At 40.3% G+C, this 23772-nt stretch overlaps 1 protein-coding gene across 22 annotated transcripts in view; it reads left to right on the top strand.

Annotated features, from left to right (window-relative positions):
• MEF2C (myocyte enhancer factor 2C) overlaps window positions 1–23772 on the top strand; it is a 248192-nt gene that overhangs the window by 58388 nt on the left and 166032 nt on the right. Inside the window, exon 3 of one of the 22 annotated variants that reach the window (XM_075592872.1) lies at window positions 11026–11174. The exons of 20 other annotated variants lie outside the window; for them this stretch is intronic. The gene's annotated coding sequence lies outside the window, so the exon portion shown is untranslated. Of the gene's footprint in view, window positions 1–5736; window positions 6060–11025; window positions 11175–23772 lie in introns of those variants that run through there. One more of the 22 variants, XM_075592889.1, reaches the window with a different exon arrangement.

Genomic DNA, 23772 nt, shown 5'->3' with positions numbered 1-23772 from the left:
TGGTGGTGGAAATGGTGCTTTGGAAAAGTTGAACAAACAAATGCCTTGTAATCAGATCTAGTTACAATAATGATATGGTAGTGTAAGACCTGAAACATTTGGTCGAGAGCCCTTCTTTATCTAAACACCAGGGCTGTTTTTCTAAGGAAGTTGTTTATTTGCATGGAGCAAAACTGTAGCATCAAGCCTGAATCTTATCTTCCCTGATTTCTGCTTCCTGTCTTGAAACAGCTCAGAGGCATGGAAGACACCAACTATATATGGGAAGCTTCAAGGAGCAATCCAAGCAATAAGCTACATGCTTTTTTTTTTTTAAATAAATCAGTTCTGTAGTATTAAATACAGTATTTATTGCATTTTTTTATTTTAAAATTCAGCTCAATGCCATTTTTTATTAATTTTAATATAATGTACTAAGCATCCTTTGATTTCTATAGCAGGGTTTAGCACACCTCCCCAGCAGTGCAAGATCTTTGGAACATTTTCCTGTTTGTGATCTTTTATAATTTGTTGCCAATATTCCTAGCAGTTTCAGCTGTAAACTGTAACAATACATAATGTTACCTTAGTGATAAAATAATACATTGTAGCTGCTGAGTTACACTGACTGAAAGACTGATTTGAAACTGAAAGGCGGCCATTTAGTGAACCCTGTTAACAGGATTTTGCTGATCGATCATGGGGGAACTAATCGTTCGTCAGCTTAGGTAATTAGCTTTCAATAAGGTAATGAAATGCTGCATATATCAAAACAATATATATATACAGTATATATATATATATATAGTATTATGGTTTGGCCTATCCCATAAGCCTCTCTTGCATTCCCAGTAAAATCAACCCCACACTGATGAGACCCATCAAGGTCGAAACAGCTGTCTGTGGGTGGTTTTCTGGGTATGCACCTTAACCCTGGCTGTGCTCGAAGCTGTGACCATGCAGCAAGCTTAAGCCTATAGGGAACCATGTTAAAAATGGTTATTGAGGCAAAAAGTGACACTGTGTGCTCATTTGCATGTCATTTCCCAGAATCCCTTGCTGCAGTGGAAGTGCTGTATGCTGGGTGATAATGGGGAAAGGCGGGGTTGCAGACCTGCCTAAGACATGCAGATGAGCATACAGCTATATTTGCATATATATATATATATATATATATATATATTTATATTTAAACTGCTTGGACTGCCTCTTTAATTAGAAATTCCAGTCCCACAAATTAGATGCTCCAACTTAATTCACTCCAAAATCTTTAGTACAAACTGAATTTATTTTTCCAGTTTTTTCCTTGTTTAATACTTTTTGTTAATTCATACAGCACAAAAGTTTTCTATCTGAAGGAGATATTTAAGTAATATAATATGAATAAATGAATACTGTAATTTTTTTACATACATTTATATATATATAATTCTGTCCTGGTAGCTAAATCTTTGGGATTAATAGAGCATTATTTTAAATGACTTACAAGTCAATTTAAATGCCTTAACAAAAGCAGTGTGTGATGTACATTTTATGGCAATGTGTGGTACATGGCTTACTGCTTTGTTCCTACTGTAAGTGGATAGGAAAATGTGAGGAGTTCTTGGATATGTCACTGCATTTCTCACATGTAGGTTTGTGAAATATTCCCTATATAACTGTTTTGTTAGCACTTCATTGGTTTAAGAACTTAGTTATATCTCATTGGCCACATTTCACGCTTTTGCAATCCTTTGTCAGTCGAGGGCTGAGTATCGGAATCTTGCTGCTAGCAAACAAGAGAAAAACTGGGGGGAAAATGCACAGAATTTCTGAAAGAATAAAATTCCAATTCATTGTTTCCCTGCTAAATCTGATGCTGTTATTTTCCTGTTTTGCAGCTGGGAGGCTTTCCTACATAAACAACTTTTTGCTTTGCAATTCAAGACCTTGGAGGCCTACGTACTAAAATTATATTTGAAATGTGTTGTTCTTCAAAATGTTAGTGCTAAAAAGTAATACAGACGTTGATAAAATGTGCGTAATACATTATGTGACGCCTACACGATACATAATTGTTGTTAGAAATTAAGTTTGAATACCTGATTGATGCAACTTAATTAAGAGAACAGAATGATGTGCATTGTTATGTATACTCGTATTAGTAGATGTAAATGATTAGTGTAATATTATTTATAAAAGCCATGCAGTGAAAATAACACATTTTGTCAGCCTTTATAATGGCACATTTGTGCTGAGTCAAATACATGTTTGGGTGATACAAAAGGTGACACTGTGTGCTCATTTGCATGCCATTACCCAGAATCCCTGGCTGCAGTGGAAGCACTGTATATTAGGACAGGGGTGCCCACACTGAGATTCTCAGTGGGGGGCACGGCGGTCACAGAGGCCCCGCGGTCCCCAAAGTAATTTAAATTAAATGTGGGGGAGCGGGCGCGCTGGCGCTCGAGCACCATGACATCATGCACTCTGCTCTGCGATTTATGGCCAGCTAGTTGCGCGCGGGGAGGGGGGGCATGTCGGCGGTGCAGCCATGACGTCACAGAGCTGGTTTGCCCTCACGTGACGCATCAGCGAGCAGCTAACTCAAATTTGGTTGTCTCGCCAAGCAGCAAGCGCACAGGAATGTGCACGCGCGTACGCACCTTCACCCTGGACGAGGGCAGTCAGAGTTATCACTGATCTCACCGAGCGTGAGCAAGCGCGCACGGTTCGCTCCACCCTGCCGCACCTTTACTTCACTTACCTTGGCTCAGACGGCTTCTGGCGACGTGTTGCCATGGCAAAGTGACGTCCGAACGATGGAGCCAAGGTAAGGAGAGCGTGAGGGGGGCAGAGCAGGCAAGGGGGTGCAGGGGAAAATGATTGTGCACCGCTATGTTAGGAGATAATGGTCAGAAGTGGGGGTGCAGACCTGTCTGAGACGTGAATGTGCTCACAAGTGATATTTTTATTTGTTGCTACATAGGAACTAAACTTGGCGAATGATTGGGATGCATTTTCTCCTTTTTTTGCTGCACAGAAGCATACTTTTTTACTACATGCCATTTACATTTGTACACCTAGTGCATTCCCTTTCTGTGTGCTCCCCCCCCAATTCTGTGTGCACCCCAAAACAATTATGCTCTTAGTGCAGATGGAGACATTTCTGTCAAAAAATCCGAATGTAGGATTAGTATAATAGGCTCCCTTGTCCCTTGCCATTAGAAGATACTATGTCCCTTGTTATTAAGAAGATACAATGTAAGTTCGCTATAAACTTTATGTAGGAAACATTATGGGCCTTCATAAACATCAAGAAATCCTCCAAAAGCAGAGATGTGCTTGTGACCCACAAGACAGTCAGTATTTTGTATTTATCAATGTCATAAATCAGGAGTGTGCAAACTATTCGCGCTGCGCCCCCCCCCCCCCCTGCCTACTCCACCCCGGTGCTCGCACCCCCTACCTTCCTTTCTGGCGTGCGGGGGTCATGTGACGTCACGCCATGACCCCACGGCGTCATTTGACGCCGCGTTGCCATGGCAACACGTCGCCAAAGACCCGGCTGGCAGCAGGTAAGTAAGTTACAGAGGCCTCACGCCTTCCCCGGCATTTCATTTAAATGCCGTGGGGAAGAGCGCGGGGCCCCTGTAACCACCCGCACCCCACCAGCAAAATCTCCCGCCCCTCCAGTTTGCGCACCACTGTCATAAATCATGCATGTGACAATGTATAATATATCAAATGTACCATATATGCTTGCTCTCTCTCTCTCTGTACAGTATGTGTATCACGCATTCCCCCCCTACTCCTCTCTCACTCAATTTCCCCCCTCCTCTCAATCAATTCCCACCCCTCCTATCTTGCTCAATTCCCACTCCTCCTCTCACACTCATTTCCCCCCTCATCCTCTCAATCAATTCCCCCTCCTCCCAGGGCCGTCTTAACAGCATTATAGGCCCCCGGGTAAAGCAGTGCACTGGGCACTGCCAACTCTCCGCTACAAGTCGTAATTTTTCTCCTTCTTCCAATTTAGCGGGAGATTTGAATGTTGAGGCGGGTGATCGGAAAATTAGTGTTAAATTCTGGTCTGTGCATAGATTAGCGTGGGGCCCCTATGCTCGTGGGGCCCCCGGGCAACTGCCCAACGTGCCCATGCGTTAAGACAGCACTGCCTCCTCTCAATAAATTCCCTCCCCATCTCTCGTTCAATTCCCCCTCCTCCTCTCTCACTCAATGCCCCCCTTCTCCTCCCACTCAATCCACCCTCCTCCTGTCACTCAATTCTCCCCTCCTCCTGTCTCACACAATAACCCCCTCCTCCTTTCTCAATCAATTGCCCCTTCTCTTACTGTATGCAATTTTCCCGCCCCCCGTCTCCTTTCCCCCAACCCCCCTCTAATGTTGCTCAATTGCCTCCCTTCCCCATGGAATGGGCAGGAGAACTGTGGCCCTTCAGCGCACATGGTCCCCGGCGCCCAGTGGAGGGAACCAGTTGAGCTCCCTCCTCACCGGAGCGGCTGATCCCCGAGTATCATCACGCAGGCCATTCCGAATGTCATCGCAGGCCCGCGGGGCAACAGGTTTGCCACTAGAGTTGCCGGGTGGCTTCTCCAAAAATACTGGACTCAATGGTGAAAGGTGCGTCAGGTCACTATGTCCAGGGAGGAAAATACCGGACACATACATGTCCAGTATTACAGTACCTCTCACTTTTTACTGGACAGAGTATCCAAATACAGGACAGTCCGGTTCAACACTGGACACCTGGCAACCCTATTTGCCACCCCCTGATTTAGTGTCTATTGATCCTGCCCCAAAATAAGATCACCACTTTCCCAAAAAAGTAACAAGAAGAAAACAAGAGACCCAGGTAGCTCCTCAGTCGCTTAAATAATTGTGTGAAAATGAGAATTGTCATTAGGACTTCGCCTGGCATAGCATTAGTTACCACGGCAAAACTAAAATTAGCAAAATGTCAGAAATGAAAAGATTGATTCACCCAGACGCAATTATCATTTAAAAGTGCTTGATTGAGGTGCTGCAGTTGGGTGATTTATTCTGCATACCATATACATAATTAAAGTAGTGGAGCGGAGTAATTTATCAATCTAGTTGAGACTGGAGGAGATAAGGAGCTGTATATGTTTGTTTTATTAAAATGCTGGGGCCGCCTCTCTCTCTTTTCTCTCTTCTCTCTCTCTCTTTCCTCCCCTCTCTCTCTCTTTCTCTTCTCCCTCTCTCACTCTCTTCTCAAAGAGTGGAAGGGATGATTTCACCAGCACCCGGAGAACTCACTGGCAGTGCTTTGGGGTTGTAGGAAAGAGAGAGTGAAAGAAAGTAAGAGAAAGCGAGAGGGAGATAGAGAAAAAGAAAGAAAAGGGGGACGAGATAAAGGGGGAGGGGAAGACAAAAAGACATATATATATATATATATATATATATATATATATATAATGATAGAAATACACAGACAGGGAAATTGAGATTGATAGAAGGGAGGAGAGGAAGGGGAAGACACAGAAAGGTAAAGAGGAGGGGAAATAACATTTTTATATATATAATATATATTATTTATTTATTTATTTTAAAGAGGAGGGGAAGAAGAAATAGAGGGGAGTGCATAACAGAGGGGGGAGTGAACGAGGGAGGAAAGAAGAGAGAGGGAGGGAGAGGAAGAAAGAAGAGAGAGAGGAAAAAAGAGGGGGAGGTAAGAAAGCGACGACACCTCGCCAAGGACTCCGTTTTAAATCCACTGCCTTTTTCCTCCCCTCGATGTTACAAAGGCTGAGAGGGAGAGCAGCTCTCTTTCCCCATTCGTCTCCTGTCACTTCCTTCCTGGACGGTTTCAGGACGAGTCCGGTTACTTTTCATCCTGCCAGCAGAGAGCCACTTTCCTGCTGCTGACGCTGACTGTACACCAGACATCTCCTGCCTATTGGATTGAGTTTGTGCTTTGCTGCTGCTGCACTGAATCAAGTGGAGGATACAGTACTCAAGGTTGAGAAGTAAAGATCCCTGCTTTCCCCCCACCCCCTGTTATTGTTCTAATGAGAGGGAGATATCTCAAGGACAAGTAACATCAGCAGATGCCTCATGTAAGTACAGTTTCTGCACTATTGCAGAATGCTTGGGAGATGTCAGTCTCATCTGCTTTGCACCCCCCCACCCCCCTGCTGCAAATATACTTTCTTAATTATAATGTGCTTTTCACTCTGCATATTATTGAGAATGTTCTAATAGATGAGGATTTTATTGGTCTGTAAGTAACTTTTAAGTGTAGGTGAATGTGCATTCTCCTTAATACAGAATTACTGGGACACATCCCTGCTGCTTTTCTTTTTCACTTCCATGTCTGTTTAAAGTGCATACTGTAGTCCCAGTTCTGTTATTACTGAGCATAGCACTGTGCTTTTGCTATTTCACAATGTGTCATGACCTTGTGCCACTTGGTATCCAGTTTATCAATTTCCAAACGGGATCATATTGCATATTGTAGCAATAACACCAGCACTTCCTACAGGATATGAACACTGCCTGTCATCCTTAGGAAATTGTGTATGGCTTATTATAAAGATATGCAGTAATAGTGGAAACTAATAGATTATCATACAGTTTGACATAGACATTGCTATTGCGTTTAGTAATATATCATTATCAATTCATTAGTTGCATCTACAATTTACTTGTTTGTAGTTAATAAAGATATGCAATGACACCTTATATTACTTGTCTGCTATTACATAATACTTACCTTTTTCAGAAAATATTTTTTTGCCCAGTAAATGATACAGTATTTCCTTATTTTACACTTGAATTAGATGCTTAATTCTATGGCGATAACATCTTTTAGTCCCACAATCTAAACATGATTCTAGCAAGTATCAAACTAATTCTTAACCTTAAAAACACTAGAGATGGTAAATAATATATAATGATGATAGTGAAACTCTAGTTTGAATGATTTATATCCTTGAAAGACTCTGTCATGTTTTATTTCAAGCTTTGTGCATAACATTTCCACGCTGCAATTGTTCATGTGGATGCTCTAATGTGTCAGATACCTGTAGTCATACACAAGAAAGGAACAGGAGATGAGAACATTATTAACAATTGCATTGGATGCTCCTGAAAAGTTTTCCGGAGACATTAAACAAAAAACTATTATTGTCAACAAAATGTCTTGAAAAAAAAAAAGTGTCATTCACAATTCAGTTTCCTTTCTGCAGAATGGTACCATTTGTCATCACCACTATTAGATGATCCAGAAAAGTGACTAGTTGTGTTACTGCTGGCACTTAAAAAAAACTTTTGTAATAGTAGGATACTTATTGTGGTTGCCAACTTTAGATGTTTATATCGAGCATAATAACTATAATCCCTTCCATCTTGGCAGGGCATGACACTATAACCACCTGTGAACCCCCGCGCCATATCGACCCTTCTTGTTTGTAATGTTCAGATTGCTAAAAGCGTAATAAATGTTATTGTGTATTTTACTTCAGGTAGTGAAATTTAACACTGAATTTTATACACACATCCAAGGCATTTATTATAGCGCATATTTACAACATATATCTGCCTATTTGGCCTTATATTCAGTGATTTTAGTCTTAAAACATTTATCACAAGTGTGGTGTATTTGTATTTTCTCAAGCGTATAACTGAACCCATAAACAATATATTAGCAGAACATAAATAACAGATTCAAACAACGTGTGCATAGTTTGTAAGAATGTAAAGTATTTTTTGATTTAAAGCCAAAGTTAAAATTATAAATGTTTCAGGGTTAGTGTAGATCATTTAATTTGTACTAAACAACTGAACATTTTGATAAGTAAAATATCATGCTAACAAATAATATTATGTTAATGTTGAAATAATAATACAAAATTCATTGTTCATTTCCCAGTTATTTGTCTTTGCATTAATTGATCTCTCTTATCCATTAGTGGTGAGTTTAAAAAATAGATTTAGTTATAAGATCGATCCAAACTTGGTACCATGTTTTCAGTGATGCAGACAGTAGACATCATATCTTTTTGTTAACAGTTATCAGAAAGCAAATGTTTCTCTAAACTGGAACATAAATAATACATTTGACAAAGTTTTATTTTATGATTAAATGTTTTCTCTTCGGGAAAAGAAGCATTTTACTCATAATGTGACATAAATTTAAATACTATTCACAAATGCCATTTTAGAAGTAAGTCTCTAAATCTGAAGATTGTACTGATTTTTCACATAAAGTTCCTAAATATCTACATGTGGAGATTTCCGATCCAAGAAAGACATCCCTGTAATCATCTAATAAAAACCTAAGCCTTTCGACAAGACGAAATTAAATTGCAGATAGAAATCTTCAGAACCCCCATAGATGTCCTCGTTTTACATAAGTGATAATATGTATGGATTTGCTAATTATATTGACACGGATTTCATTCCTCCGAAGGACAGCTTTTGGTAAGACGACTTTATATTTTAGATTAACATGGAAGGTTAACGCTTCCATTGCTGGAGGCTTCAAAAACAGCGGTAGGGATAACGGTTAACGAGGTTTGAGTCAGAAACAGTTAAAAAAAATGACACATTGGGGTAAACAATTTAACAGATAGCATGGTCTTAAAATAATGTGGTTATTTGACAAACTGTTCTAGTATGCTTTGTCAAAGTTTCTTTTATTCGAGAGCTTGGTTCTTACACTTCATAAGAAGCTAATTCCACTTGTGTCATAATAAGGCTCAATATAATCTTCAGAGAACGGGCGGTCAAAACATTGCATGAGGACAGCTGATTAATATTTAGTGGCTTCAGTTGGGTACCATCATCTGATGATTGTACAGGCTGTAGTGCACTAGAGTTTGGCTTTTTCCTCAGATCTGTCATCTCTGTGAAATCAAATCAGCTTTGTTGATCCTCAAGTAGAATGAACGGGGGTAACATAGTGTTATATGTCAAATAAAAGAAGGATTAAGCAGTTCACGTGTCATTCCGATCAGCCACAGATAAAATCTGATAGTTGCGACACATGCAATGCACACTCCTGGGTTATTTGATTGTAGCCTAAGGAAGTCATCTCCCTGTTGCTTAGTCATGGTTTAGTGCAAGTGTTGCCAAAAAAATAAAATAACGTGTTTTTTTGTTATATTCAAATATTGAAACATTTCCAACAAAAATGTTTAATTGTTTATAGTAGAATATATATTTTTTAATAAAACTCAAATCATTTGTCAAACAATAAAATTCACTTCTGTATAATAGACATTTGAAGGAAAAAAAAGTACAGAATTGGCTTATGAGTTAACCCTTTGCTTCATGGTGGAGCTGGCACGTATGATGCTATCCTTTGCTAACCAACGAACCATTGAAAAGGTTAAATATAAATTAACAGTAAACTGAAAGTTCGTCCTGTAACTTTGGTCTCTCTTTTTGATCATTAAGATAGTGTGGGAACGCATCGCAGCTCTTAAAAAGGATCTGTTTTTGACGCGAATGTTTTGTAATGTTAGCAGCATAAGTATGATTTAATGGTATTATTTATATACCGTGAGACATGCATCCTGTCCATTCATTGCAATATATTTATTCATTTGATGATATAACCACTTTTGCAGATGGAAGCGTTGCATGTACAGTGCTACTACATAGCATTTTTTGATGGCGTACCCAGTGGGAATGTATAATTTGTGAAGCGGTTGGGTTTACTTCAAATGAGCTATTTTTCCTCACTCGGCTGATGCCTCCTAGTGTTACACCAGATGAAGCATTCACTCACTCATAAATATACTTATTATTACTTTCAGGGTTTTTTTTCCATGTGTATGTGTGTTTTCTTATGAAATAACGGCATTTTCTGTTGAGTTTAGAAAATTATACACAACATTGTTGCATGGTGTTGCCTGAAAAATGGTTTCTTTAAAGCAAGGGCCGGCCAACTCCAGTCCTCAAGGGCCACCGACAGGCCAGGTTTTAAGGCTATCCCTGCTTCAGCACAGGTGGTTCAACCAGTAGCTCAGTCAACGACAGGGATCAGGGATATCCTGATATCCTGAAAACCTGACCTATTGGTGGCCTTTGAGGACTGGAGTTGGCCACAACCTGCTTTAAAGAGACCGTCCTGTCTAGAACAAAAGTGAAGAAGCATAGTGGTACATTGAATAAGTTAAATGTAGTTGACTGATCGGACAAATATAACCACTTTTAAGTACTTCATATATATTTTTACTTTTAACACCTCCATGGCAAGCAAACGCCCTTGGAGAGTTTTTACAATCTTCTGTGACTGTTTATAAGCCCCCTAAGATCTGTTCTTTATTTGCTAATTAATTATGAAGCCACCATTAGTCAAACAGATAAGCATAAGTAGCGACATGCTTTAATCCAGTGCTCCCAGAGAAATGTAAAGCATATTCATTTTGCATGACGCAAACAGTTGGTTTAAGAGAAAATACATTTTTCTAAAGCAACCAATTATAATAACACGGTTTTCTTTTCTTTTTTTATCCACTACATTGTACTGCCCCTTTAAATACATATATAATGCAGAACTATTTTGATTTACACTTGTATCTGAAAATGATTACTCTGTATTAATTGCAGCTACAGTAATTTAATGACACTTAGCCTCTCTGGCACTTTAGGTATTTATATACTTAGCTAAGTAAAATGTATTATGTAGCCTTCCTGCTTCTTGGCTATTTGTCTTATACTTTAAAGTCTATAGTCAAAATGCCCTGATAGAATGATCCAATAGAATAATCACAGGCTGTACTAGGTGTCCTAGATCATTACCTCGATCATCCTTAAATACTGTCCCTCTCCTGAGTTTTGTTAAATGATTTATTAGTTCTCATCCTCTATTTCAGTGCTATACAGTATGCTCTTCTGTCCCTTGTCATATCTCAGTTCCAATCTCTTGCTATATACTGTACTGTGCAGTAACACTGCCCACATTATGCACTCTGCTCAAAGCTGTCTCTTTTCCGCACCACAAGTCTAAACTGCTGCTCAAGCCTGAAACCATTTTTTAAAACTTTCTATTCCTTACTTTTAAAACTCCCACAGCAGTAGTGGTCCCAAGGCTCAACAAAGTATCCGGACGTTCCTCCTTCTCCTTCCGTGCACCCCAAAACTGGAACAACCTACCAGAGACTCTCACATCCACCACCAGTTTAAGTTCTTTCAAATCTAAGGCTGTCTCACATTTTAACCTGGTCTGTAACTGTTTCATACGCTCATAATATATATTTTCTTTAACTGTGCACGCAATGTCTTGTATATAATGTATACCCTGCTCATTTATGTAACTGTACTTGTAACCATGTACTATTTGTTTTACTCTGTGCCCAGGACATACTTGAAAACGAGAGGTAACTCTCAATGTATTACTTCCTGGTAAAATATTTTATAAATAAATAAATATAACCCTCTCGCCCATTCTGAAAGCCTCTGTAAACTCTCACCCTATCAGTGGGGCATTTCAGTAGCCTGTGAAGAATGATAGTTGTTCTCCCCAAATAGACTTAATTACCCCCTTTGTCCATCTACTAGAAATCCAAATCACGTTTTCCTGCCATCTCTGTCATTTCCCTATTATACTGCATAGATCATGAGCTGCTCAGGGCCAGGATTGGTTTTCCCTATGGGCTTTTATTGCTGACGCTATTATCCTGTATTGTAATTGTATTCCTAATATTCAGATTTTTGTAGGGTGATTGGTGGACTTATGGTTGGCATTTCAGTATGCAGACGTAACATTGTACTGTCAAGATCCATTATTGGCGTTCGTTTGGAAGTTCGTCATTTCTAGTCCTTGACCTTTAGATACATTAAATTTAAAAAAAAGAACAAAATAAAAATACTGTATTAATAATAGTTTTTGATCCGCCCCATAGAGTGTCGTCATCACCTCGAATGAAGCCAGGGTCCAGAGCTCACATCTTTCATTCTAAGGAAGCACACGTTTATATCTCCTTGTGCTAAGTGTTTGAGGTGAATTTCCCAGTTGGCCAAAACAGGAATTTCTGCTAAAACAAGACTTGGCAAACCCAGTTTCCTATAGTTCACTAAACTACATTTAAGCTATTCGTGACCCCAGATATGTAGTTCATGCTTACACACTGTAATAATACAAATTCAAAGCTTAACATTTTGCAATATACATAGCCCTTGAAATGACACTTACAATATATGAGATACTTACTGGCTTTATAGTTCTTTAACGATGAAAGCACAATGCAGGTGATTAATTAGTCCGTATATTTATTATGAAGACTGCTATACATCATTATTTTCCCACTGCCTCATTCCTTCCTCATCATGGCAATGTTATATTTGAAAATATATATATTTTAAGCATGAGCAGTCATGCTTATTTTGAAATGCCAGCTACAATCCACACACATATACCAGTATAAAGCTAAGGTTGGAAAGAATTCTTCTGATACACTGATACACTGATGATTTATGCTATGTGGGGATGTTTGTGACCTCATTATGTGTACTATGGAAATGCACATGAATCCTGCAGATGTGGAGCTGATAAGATTTTAATATATTGATATATACTCATTTGAACAATACTGTATATTTACAGTATTCTACAGTAAAAAATTGGTGCCCATTTGATACATTGTGAAAGGTAGAGCAGAACCGTACTCATACTGAATGAACAATGCAGCTTGCACCAAAAGATAAAAAGTAGTTGGATCTTTAGCATCGGGGTAGTTCCCCATTTAGTGTCCACGGGCAGAGTCGGTGTCAGGAATTCTATCAATACACTTCCTGCCGGGCAGAAGCAGAGCCGCAAAGAGCCTTCCTTTCATTTTTAGCCTGGTTTGTTGGAAAAGTGGTGTTGAAGACGCCAAGTACGCAAATGGAAAGGCAAATAGAAGATGAGTTTGGTTAGAACAGTTTAATTTCCAATGCCTTCAATAAATACATACTTATCATTGAAAGGATGAGATTGAACCTACATTGTTAACTACATTTTCATCACGTGAAATGCTGCTTTGATTCCTTATCTACAGAAGGAGCCTGAAGCCCAGTAAATGTAATCTCTATGGGCCAATATGGCAATGTATGGGTTAAAAAGAATGCAAGCATCTATAAAAGCAGCAGTTCAAGCAATATCCTACATGTGTTTTTTTTTTTTTAATAAATTAGTTCTATGAGAAAATACATTTAAAAAAAATAAAAAATGAAAGACATTTTTAATGTTTATAATGTAGGAAGCATTTCCAAAGTGACAGCCCCCTTCCCCTTCTGATAGGCTCTGGCTCTTGAGCCCCGTCTTCTCTCTAGCAGTGCACCGATTGTATCTAGTATCTGCCCAGTCAATCATATTCCAGGACTACATTGCCCAGAATGCTGTGCAAGAACTGAATTAAATAACCCGGAGAAACCGATCGATTACAGGAGAACAGATCGATCTGCATTTTAGCTAATCCCTTGTCAGTGTGCAGATTGTATTGTTGCACATATTGAATGGGAAAATATATATATATATTTTTAAAAACGGAGCTTGAACTGCAGCTTTAATCCAGTTCAACATCCTATAAAATAACCTTGTCTGTAAGAAAATAAAGATTTCTTGACAGATATGACTGAATACATTCAACACTGGTTAACAGTGTGTGATCTAATCTGTGTTCTCTATTGATTTGTCACACTTGAGTCAACCTAACTCCTTGACTCAGTGCAATATGTGTGGAGCACTAAGCGTACTATACATGGCGAAGCAGCTCTTCCAGTTATTCACATCACTATATTAGCTGGCCTGTTTCTTGGTCCTATTTGTCCTACTGCTGATATTATTACTGGTGTGCCCTGTGGCGTCTGATAATATTTTATCTTCAATGTTTTACTTTATTTGGCATAAAAAGTGTGCACACGGTTGAGAAGTTACGTAGTTTGTTATGCTCTACATACTTGGTAGGAATCAGGATTGAGTAGAGTTTAAAAACCATTTGGACAAATCCTATTGGGTCCAACAGTATGTACCAAGATGGCTTTTTTTTTACATTTTTTGGTGCATCAAAATTTCTGTGCTAAAAAGTAATACAAACCTTCAAAAAAATGTATTTGTTATGTATAAAGACTTCATGTATATGACTTGTTTGAAATTATTTTTTTGACGCTTCCCATGTATTGAATTCCTGATTGATACAATTTAAATGAATACATAATTATATGTATTTTTTATTGAGAACAAGTACAATATGAGTAAATATCACAAATCAGTGTAATATTATTTCTAATTGCCTCACTGTCAAAATAATACGTTTTTTAACCTGTATAAAGAAACATCTGTATGGCTTGAAATATATTTTAGGGTTGATGCAAAGCAACTTCATTCTGCGCTAACATTATTAACAGTGTTTTTAGGGCGTACTCCAAGCTGAAATTGGCAGGCGATTTTGACACACTTTTAATTGATTTTTTGGCGCACATAAATATTATTTTTTTAGTACATACATGTACTATTTACATTTGTGCGCCAAACATAGTCCAACGCCCCAAAACAGAAAAAAAATATTTTTTATTTTGGATGAGCTGGCGCAGATGAAGAAATGTGAGTTCAGAATACAGGCGCACACAGGCGCAATGGAAGTTGAGTTTGACAAGCTTCAATTTTGTACATAGGATAGGACCCTGTTAAAGCCATACATTGTACATAGCCCCCCCCCCCCCTTGTATCAGCATGCCTATCCTTAGCTGTGGAATTTAAAGGCCCTACATAAATCAGGATGCTATAATTGCTTTTATAACGTAAAACACTGAATCGACTAATAAGTGGTGGGATGTCAAAATATGAAGATGTTCCAAAGCTCTAAATGTAGATCTCAAATTAGAAATGACGTTGAAATAACAAGCCCTATATTGATATTTTTATTGCACTCTGAATTATTTAGAAATATATTTTCAAGTACCCTGAGCTTTTAAAAGTTACTGAAATATCCCACGAGACATCCAATTTGCTTCTACAAGAGCAAGGTCACCATCAGATAATCTCAAGGGTGGCAGTTATGTTTGCTATAGTATATGTCAGAGGTGAACAGGATAACTACACATCCAGTTGTCAGTGATCAATTATTTCTAGAAACGTAGTAGTCCAGTGTGTTTAAAGAAGCAGTCCTTCCCTGTTTATTGTCTTTTCCTTTTAGGAAAGCAAAGAAAATGTAAGCACTCGTACTAGTTTTTTTTAATGATTATTATTTAGTAGAAATGATGTAAGAAGCAGCAATCCAAACTGTGAGCCAAGATTATATTATGATGCAGTCTTGTTTCTCAAAAATAACATCTTTCCATTTTCAAAAATTCATTAAGATGAAGCACTTGCACACACACACACACACACACACACACACACACACACACACACACACACACACACACACACACACACACACACACACACACACACACACACACACACACACACACACACACACACACACACTCTCACACTCTCACACTCTCACACTCTCACACTCTCACACACACACACTCTCACACTCTCACACTATTTCTCGCATGTTATTCCATCTAGAGACTCTGTTTTTCACTGTTCATTAAACCAGGAATGGATCCAACTAATGCAAATGGTTTTTTAAACAGTTGGACTTAAGAAGAGACCAAAATGTAGAACATGTATTTTTCTGAGTCAGTCAACATAAACTACACTATATGATAATCACAGCTATTTTAAAATTGGTAAATAGCCAAAAAGTGGTAAATTTACCGACCAAGTGTCTCTGCGTAGTAATGAAATGAATTACACCATAAAGCAGGGGTGGTAGCCTCTTGAATAGAAATCAGTGAGATTGCATTTTAATGGAAAAGTGCTGATTTTTATCAGACTTCACTGGTGCTGAAAGTCAGTTAGACTCACAGAAAAACAGTGAGAGTTGACATGTCTGATAAAGGCCACAAAAAAAACTAAAAATAAGTACTTTTATGAATACTGGAGGGCCCCGGCATGCGGCGGGTTCCATTCTAAGGGCCCACCGCAAAGCAAAAATCGCCGGAAAGCAGAACCGGCGATATTTGGCTTGTGCGCATGCGCAGACCTGGAATTCCCCAGTGTTTGCATGCACAACCTCCGTTCTGCGCATGCGCAACCTCTGACTTACCCGTTTTGCGCATGCGCAGACATGGTGGCCCCGTTCTCGGTACCGACATATCGTCAGATCGCCAAAAAGCAGGCGCCGAGAAGCGGGGCCATGCTGTATATCTAAATGCATTGGCATGTGAAATAAATGAACCAAATTCAAACCCAAATGCCTCAGGTCGGGTATTACAAACTGGATTGGAAGATCATTGTACATGGGTGTAATATGGCAAGATGAAATATATTACTATTATTAAATTACTACTTCTGTAAATGAACCCAAATATGACAAAAATGAGATTATATTGGTGAAGTAGTTAAGCACAGCTGTAAACATAGTCTTCAATTATAACATATACAAATATACATATTCAATTAGTTTGCTCTAATTAATGCAAGGAAGACTGAAACCTAGATCTGTTTTATTAGCATATGCAAATTGAAGAATCACAAGCAGTAATTTGATTGTCAAGTAAACAATATTCAGTGTCCTATTGTATAATCCATGTAGCATGTAGTATGCATCACACAAAGTACATATTTTCAGCAGAGAACGTTGAGCACAAAATTACTTTCTAAAATGATGGAAATATTTTCACATGCAGTATATGTATCACAGCCGTTTTGGGGCAAAATTACTTGTTTTATCCTCACTGTTCATTGGCAATGGGCAGTGACATCCCCAGGGTGGAGTTCAAGCTTGGCCTGATGTTATCAGCAATGTTAGTCTATCCTAGGCAGCATAGATTTTCAGAGGAACCTTCTCCCACTTGGAAGCTTTGGCGGGCCTTCAGGACTAGGGATATATTTTTAGAGTAGCAGGGTGACTGTATTTTAAACTGTAATATTATCCCCATAAGTAATATGGGGACCACAATGCACTGCACATTATTTTGTTGTAAGCGCCTCCATCAGTGAACTCATAACAATTGTCTATCTTGGCTGATCCCTGTGGCAATAAGTCTCAGAGGAGAAGTCAAAGTACAGAGAACGTGGGTGTGGAGGCAGCTTGCCTCCCTAATTATAGGAGCCTGATTGTCCTTAAATAAATCTGTTTTCTGCTGGGTCTTGGACAGAGTATTCCAACCTTGTTTTGTCTGTAAGCCACATACAAAAAAAATAGTAACAAGGGTGTTTGGTTACAGTATGTGGCAACATACTGTATTTGAATATTATTACACAATGCTGGCAAAAGTTACGGTCAAACTTTACTAAATGTTAGCACTAATTATAAAAAATATAGCCCAGAAACCGTAACTTGCTCAAATTATTTAGGAAAACAGTATAGAGGATATTTAGGAAAGTCTCCCAGTTGCAAAACTGGAGCAGCAATGTCTTGTATATAATATTCTGTATAACTCTTTTCACTCATTGTAACTATGTATTTGTAACCATGTATTTGTCATTAAACTATACCTCTGTGCTCAGGACATACTTGAAAACGAGAGGTTACTTCCTGGTAAAACATTTGATAAATAACAGCAGTGCTAAAAATAGCAGATTTTTATCCTAGACAAAGAAATACTTTGCATGAATTTTGATTTTTTCCCCCTCAATTTTTTGTAATTAAAGTGTTTATTAAATGCCCCCAGTGTCACTATGTCTTATTTCTTCTTGTACTAAACACTCCCATTTAGATGTTTCTTTGTATTGTTATTCACTCTCTCTGTGGACTAAAGACGCTCACGACGGGGAGGTGGGGCTGATGACGTCACGGAGCTGGATCGACGTCACGGAGCTGGATCGACGTCACGGAGCTGGATCGACGTCACGGAGCTGGATCGCCCTCACTGGGCGAACCACTCACGTGACTTGGCCGTCGCGAGACAAAGACAAAAAACTTTGTCTCGCGAAAAAACAGCCGCGCCGACGTTCACGTGCCGCGTGGGCCATCGCTCGCGTGATCGCGCTCAGCATGGACGCGGCCTTATTCTCTTGAATGGTAGTTACAATACTAATGTATACTCTAATACTACTGTGGACTATCCTGTTTCTCACTCTATGGCAGGGGTGGGCCACTCCAGTCCTCAAGGGCCACATGTGCTGAAGCAGGGATATCTTCAAAACCCTTCCTGTTGTTGGCCTTTGAGGACTGGAGTTGCCCACCCCTGCACTATAGAATATTTCCCCTCCTCTCTATATTATTACACTTCTCCCTGCGCTCCCAGCCTGCTGTCTTTGCTTGCGCTCATCCCTCCACCCTCCACTGCTCGGCTCCGGCGTCAAATGACACAGTGGGGTCATGTGATGTCACATTGCCATGGCAACTCCATGACGATGCGTTGCTGGAAGCCAAGCTAAATTAGTCACAGAGGCCTCACGCAATTCCCCGGCATTTAATTTAAATGCCTTGGGGGACAGCGCGGGACCTCAGTAACGGCCCACGCCCCCCAAATAATCTCAGTTTGCGCACCACTGATTCAGTAAATCTCTGTGGTAGAATTGAACATGCTGTTATCAACCTTTTCATTATCTATATTATATTATTGATGTCTATGATCATCAACTGGTTTAATGACCACTATCCACATATAGAAATTCTGTGAGTGCTTCTTTTTGAATTGTGAATATAAACATATATGTCTTTTAGTGAGGATCTTTCCCAAATTGCTTAATTTGCAGATGCATTTCAGTTTTAAATCAATTAAATTAATCAAAACTGAACAAATGTGTGCAAATGTGAGTTTGAGAATTCAGTTTCAATGTGTCTCTTTGGTCCTGTAGGTCAGTAGTGCTTAACTCCAGTCCTTAAAACCGCCTCAACAGGTCAGGTTTTACGAATATCCCAGCTTCAGCACAGGTGGCTCAGTCTCTGACTCTGTCTCTGGCATATCCTTAGGCCACGGATATTGATGGCGCGCAACGGAGCACGTGGCATTGCGCGCGCCTGTCCCAGAGGCGATCAGTGGACTTTGGGAGGGGGAGACGCAATAGGGGAGGCGTGTCGAAGGCTTGGCCGTGATGTCACGTGAGCGGTTCGCCCTCGTTGGCTGAACCGCTCACATGACCCGGCCGACATGCGTCAAAATAAAAAAAAATTGTCTACTTCAAAATCGCGAGCTCTATGGCCTGCCTCATGAGGTATAGCCTTTTGTTATTTGTTTCTCTTTAATATGTGCACCAACACAAACCACACAATTATAAGTAATTAGCTAAGTTGCCGATCCATCCGTTCTCCTGTGATCGATTGGCGAAGATTTGTCTCGGGGGTTCACTAAGTGGCCATCAGTGCAGCAGAAGAGGACCAAAGATGCAAAGTTCTGTGGGGAACATCATGTGACCAGGCAGTCACTAGATACAATTGGTGCACTGCTACAGAAAGGGCAGGGCTCACAAAGGGGTGTGCCAAAGCCTGTTTCAGAAGAGGATTGACTTTGTAAATGGTTGCTATAGAAACAAAAAATGCTTGTTCCATTATAATACATAACAAATTTAATTCAGTGTTTTTTAAAAAAAAATGCTACAAGTATTTTCTCATAGTACAGAACTGATTTAAAAAAAAAAAAAAACACATGTAGGATGTTACTTGGTGTGCAGCTTTAAAACCTGACTTGTTGTGGCGGTCTTGAGGACTGGAGTTGAGTTGTGTAGGTTCTAATGGTAAACACCAAAGAACCATGCAAACCATAAGCATTGCTAGTTCAATGCAACTCTGCTAAATTGCAATGCTTCCTTATTTCTTTTGGAAGAGTTGGGGGTCTAGCTGGATTATAAAGCAAACTATCATTACAGACATATGATCACAAAGACTGAAGGATCATTCTACGGCAGATGGTACATTATTATCTTGCTACGTTATCTAGTATCTACAAAGTTGGAAGAAAATATATTTTTTATTTGAGAAGAGGAGCAAATAAAAGAAATTGATACGTTATGGCTTTTCCTGCGCTGAACTTTATTGGGTCCAAATGAGAAATGTCCACTGTGAAATGAAAACAGTTTAGTTTCTGTCATTTCAACACATAAAAGTCACGGAAATGACAAGGTCACTGTGCCATCTTTCTACATCTTCATGTACAGCGAGCGTGTGTATCATGCTTATATAAAGGGATACATTCCATGCAAGGGGTTGTTCTGGTTTTCCGGGTACAGTGATATTTTATGTTCTTTTTCTTCAGCTATCACTAGCAACCTCATATTTATATTTCTCAGTCGTAATTAAGTGCAAATTGGGTGAAAATAAGGGAGCGTCCCTTTGACTCACAAATTCCGTTAGGTGGAGAAGCAAAACGCAAGTGCCCACTTCTGAATTTGGCTGACCTTTCCGAGCAGTCCACCCAGAGCAGAAAAAGGAAAATGTGAAACAGTTTTGGGCAATCTTTATTGGAACTTTTAGTGCAAAAAAAAAGTTCTGCGGAGTATTGGTAGAAAAGGCACACACGGTTTTGATATTGAAATATGCCCCCTTCACTACCGGAGGGACCTGACAGCCCCTCTTAACAGGGAAGGGCTGGATCACTGAGTAGCTCCCAGAGGCACAAAGGGGGAGTTCAACTATTTCAGCAGGATTTCGTGCATTGAATGTGCTTCTGTATTTAAATGAACCCTTTATTGTCATTAACCCTGGAACTATTATTTATAGCAGGTATTTGCCTAACCTTTACCTCTTTTTAACTAACATAAGTGAAGGCAAAAGTAATTAAACAGTTCCTTCGTCTATCCACATTTGAAAAGAGTCCTTGTGCAGTGTCTGGAGGCAGCTTAATGTATCTCCTACTTATTAATGCCCTATGAATAGCTAACGTTTTATGGACTTCATACAATTATTTTTATTAGTAATCAGATACCACTTGCAATAAACCACTGACTTTAGAGATGCCAGACATAAACATTTTCTTTGGCCCGGTAAGAAAATAAATAAACCCTAATCTCAGGTGAAAGTTAATATTATTGAAGTATAGGAAAAATGTTAATAAAAGGTCATGGCTTGTTCTGGGCTTATTCCCTCTTGAACACGCCCTTCAACCTAATATCCAGCGAAGGAATGGGCAAATCATATCATATGTTCGCACCCGGCAATTTCTTATTTAGTGCTGTAAAGTGTAAGCAGTATTGCCACTTAATTGGCAATTGTAACTCCTTACTTGACCCCGGCAGGGTTATTGCAGAGCAATGTCTAACTGCCATCTCTGTCATAGTAAACGTCAAGTTACTGCATATTGCTGATGCTGAATGTGGGGGGAATATGTACAAATACTCAAGAGCGCCAGGATAGTAATTGGGGTGCTGCTAACTGGTAGGGACTTTAAACAAGGCGGCATGTAACCCTGTCTCTGCCGTGCTTTAAATATAGAGGTGTACAAATACTTTGGGAGCACACAACGTTTATTTTGAACTTTGGAAGTTGTTTTGTGCACCCTTAGCTCTAATTGTCACTTGGGAAAAAGAACATTACAAGAAAATCACAGCCATTTCTCTTTTCTCAGGGAAGGATGAAAGGGCCAAATTAAGTTTACTTGAAAATATGTTTTCATATTTGTGAATTTTGCTGAAAAACGGAGAATTAGTTCCCAAGGAAAATTGGAAGAGGTTTGCACAATGCCCTGCAGATTACTTGGGGCAAGGGGTTCATTATTTAAATGCTCTGCTGCTCCAGAATACGCTGTCTTGCTATGCAAGTCATTTTATATTAGTATAAATGTAACGGGTATTCCCTCTATCCCAATCACAGATAGAGTGTGTGTGGGTGGAAACCTATGTGTTACCAGGTGTGGTGCATATACCTGTAGGTTCACAAGAGGCCTGAGCCTCCGCTTGGTGGGAACCTGGGGTGAGTCCTTCAGCTCGATCTGGTTTGCAGCGCCTCCACCTGTGCAGGGTTCTAGAAATGTAGAAGGTTGCCTACACAGGACCCACATACACAATAAGTACATACACGGGAATGTATATAACCAGTTTATATATATATATATATATATATGCAGGCAATAACACACACGTAATAACACTCCCACTAGGGGGTAACTCCACAGTCTATAACGCAGTCCCAAAGTGTCTTCCACTCCACTAGGAGTGTACCTACCCACTACCGTGTATCCCCACACCGTGTCCACAGCCTTACCCCTTTGTCCCGTGGTCAGCGCTGCCACTATGTGTAATTATATGTATAGGATACGTTGGTGCACTTGGGAAGGTACCTGCCGAGCGCTCCTGCACTCGGGCCTGCAAGCAACTTCAAAAAGGATCTGCCGCTTGGTGATCCCGTCTGATCCGGTGTTTCCTCGCACGAGGGTCCTGCCAGGGGCGATCCCACCCTGGAGATAGTCTCTGTCTCTTTGGGCACAGACTTGAGCCCAAGTCTCTTCTCGGGAAACGCAGCGTCCGCTGTGTCCCTATCTAATGCTATTACTACTGTGACTGGTCCTAACCTAGGCCTGTCCCTGTAGCACCACAAGCTGGGGAGTTAGGACCTATCTGGGGCCTAGGGGGTTCCTGGCCTAATGCAGTGGGTCACTGACCCCTGCACTCACCTCCTTCCCCTAGCTCTTCCCGGTCCAGACCCACTAACTTCTCCCTAATACCTGCAGCAACCCACTGCACTAACTGTACCTGCAGCAAACGCACTGCACTAACTGTGCCTTCTTGTCAGCACTCACAGCACTGACAGCCGTGACACTGACAAGACTGCACACACACTGAACAACTAGAAAACAACCTCCTTTCTTCCTATGAGGGGCCTCTCACTAACACAGCCAGATAACTGCTGGGGCTGCACTTCAAAGCCACACTGTATTTCCTAGTCAGAGCACACAGCACTGCAGCTGTGTCACTGACTAGACTTCCACACACCTAAGGGCAGGGTCCCTATCTAAGGGGCCTTCCCTAAGAACTTACCCATTAACCTAGTGGGGAGTGGGACCTACCTGGGACCTAGGGGGTAACCTGGCCTAGTGTAAGAGCCTTGCTCCTTACACACTTCCTCCCCCTTCCTGCTCCCAGCTCCAACTGCCAAACGTGGTCCCCGCAACATTGTATCCTTCCTACACAGTAGAAGCTGCAAAACCCTATTTGCTGGCTGGTTGCACGTGATGCGGGTGAAAGGGCAATCCCCAGAGGCTGCTGGGAATTGTAGTCCACTCAGGACCTCTGTAGCATTGGGACCGCGTGCGCTATCTTTACTGCACACGCGCGATCCTGTAATGGCTACCGCGGTGGTAAGGGGGCTAGGGCGAAGCCTGCTACATAAATATTATAAAAGTCTCCTTACCCGAGAGTAAACGAGAAATAACAAGCAACACACTTCCAACTGAATAGAGATTCTGCAACATGGAGAATAAAAAAACAAAACATGCTGAAAATGGTCATCTCCTGGTGAGGGCCGCACACAATCTAATCTAAGAACGCTGCATTAGGATACAGTGCAAAGTAGCAGAACAATGGAGTGCAGATTTTGCCTGCTTTAGTTATACTATAGCAGGAGTGGCCAATTCCAGCCCTCAAGGACCACCAATTAGCACAGGGTTTCAGGATATCCCTGCTTCAGCTCAGGTGGCTCAATCGGTGTCTCTTTCATGTTGTATCAACCAAGAGCATATGAAACTAGCAATCTGCCATCATAAATATATCTACCATGGATAGTACTGTATAAGGAAGACAGCATTTAAGAGCCAAAGCCACTGCATGGGTGAATGCAGTATGGTACAGTATTTACAGCAGCGTTACATTATAACAGAGCATGGTGTATATTTTCTGTGTCAGTA

This window comes from Ascaphus truei, chromosome 1 (genome assembly GCF_040206685.1).
Source record: "Ascaphus truei isolate aAscTru1 chromosome 1, aAscTru1.hap1, whole genome shotgun sequence".
In the NCBI taxonomy this organism is placed as follows: Eukaryota; Metazoa; Chordata; class Amphibia; order Anura; family Ascaphidae; genus Ascaphus; species Ascaphus truei.
Note: the sequence above shows the minus strand (reverse complement) of the source record. Positions and strands in the feature narration are given on the sequence as shown.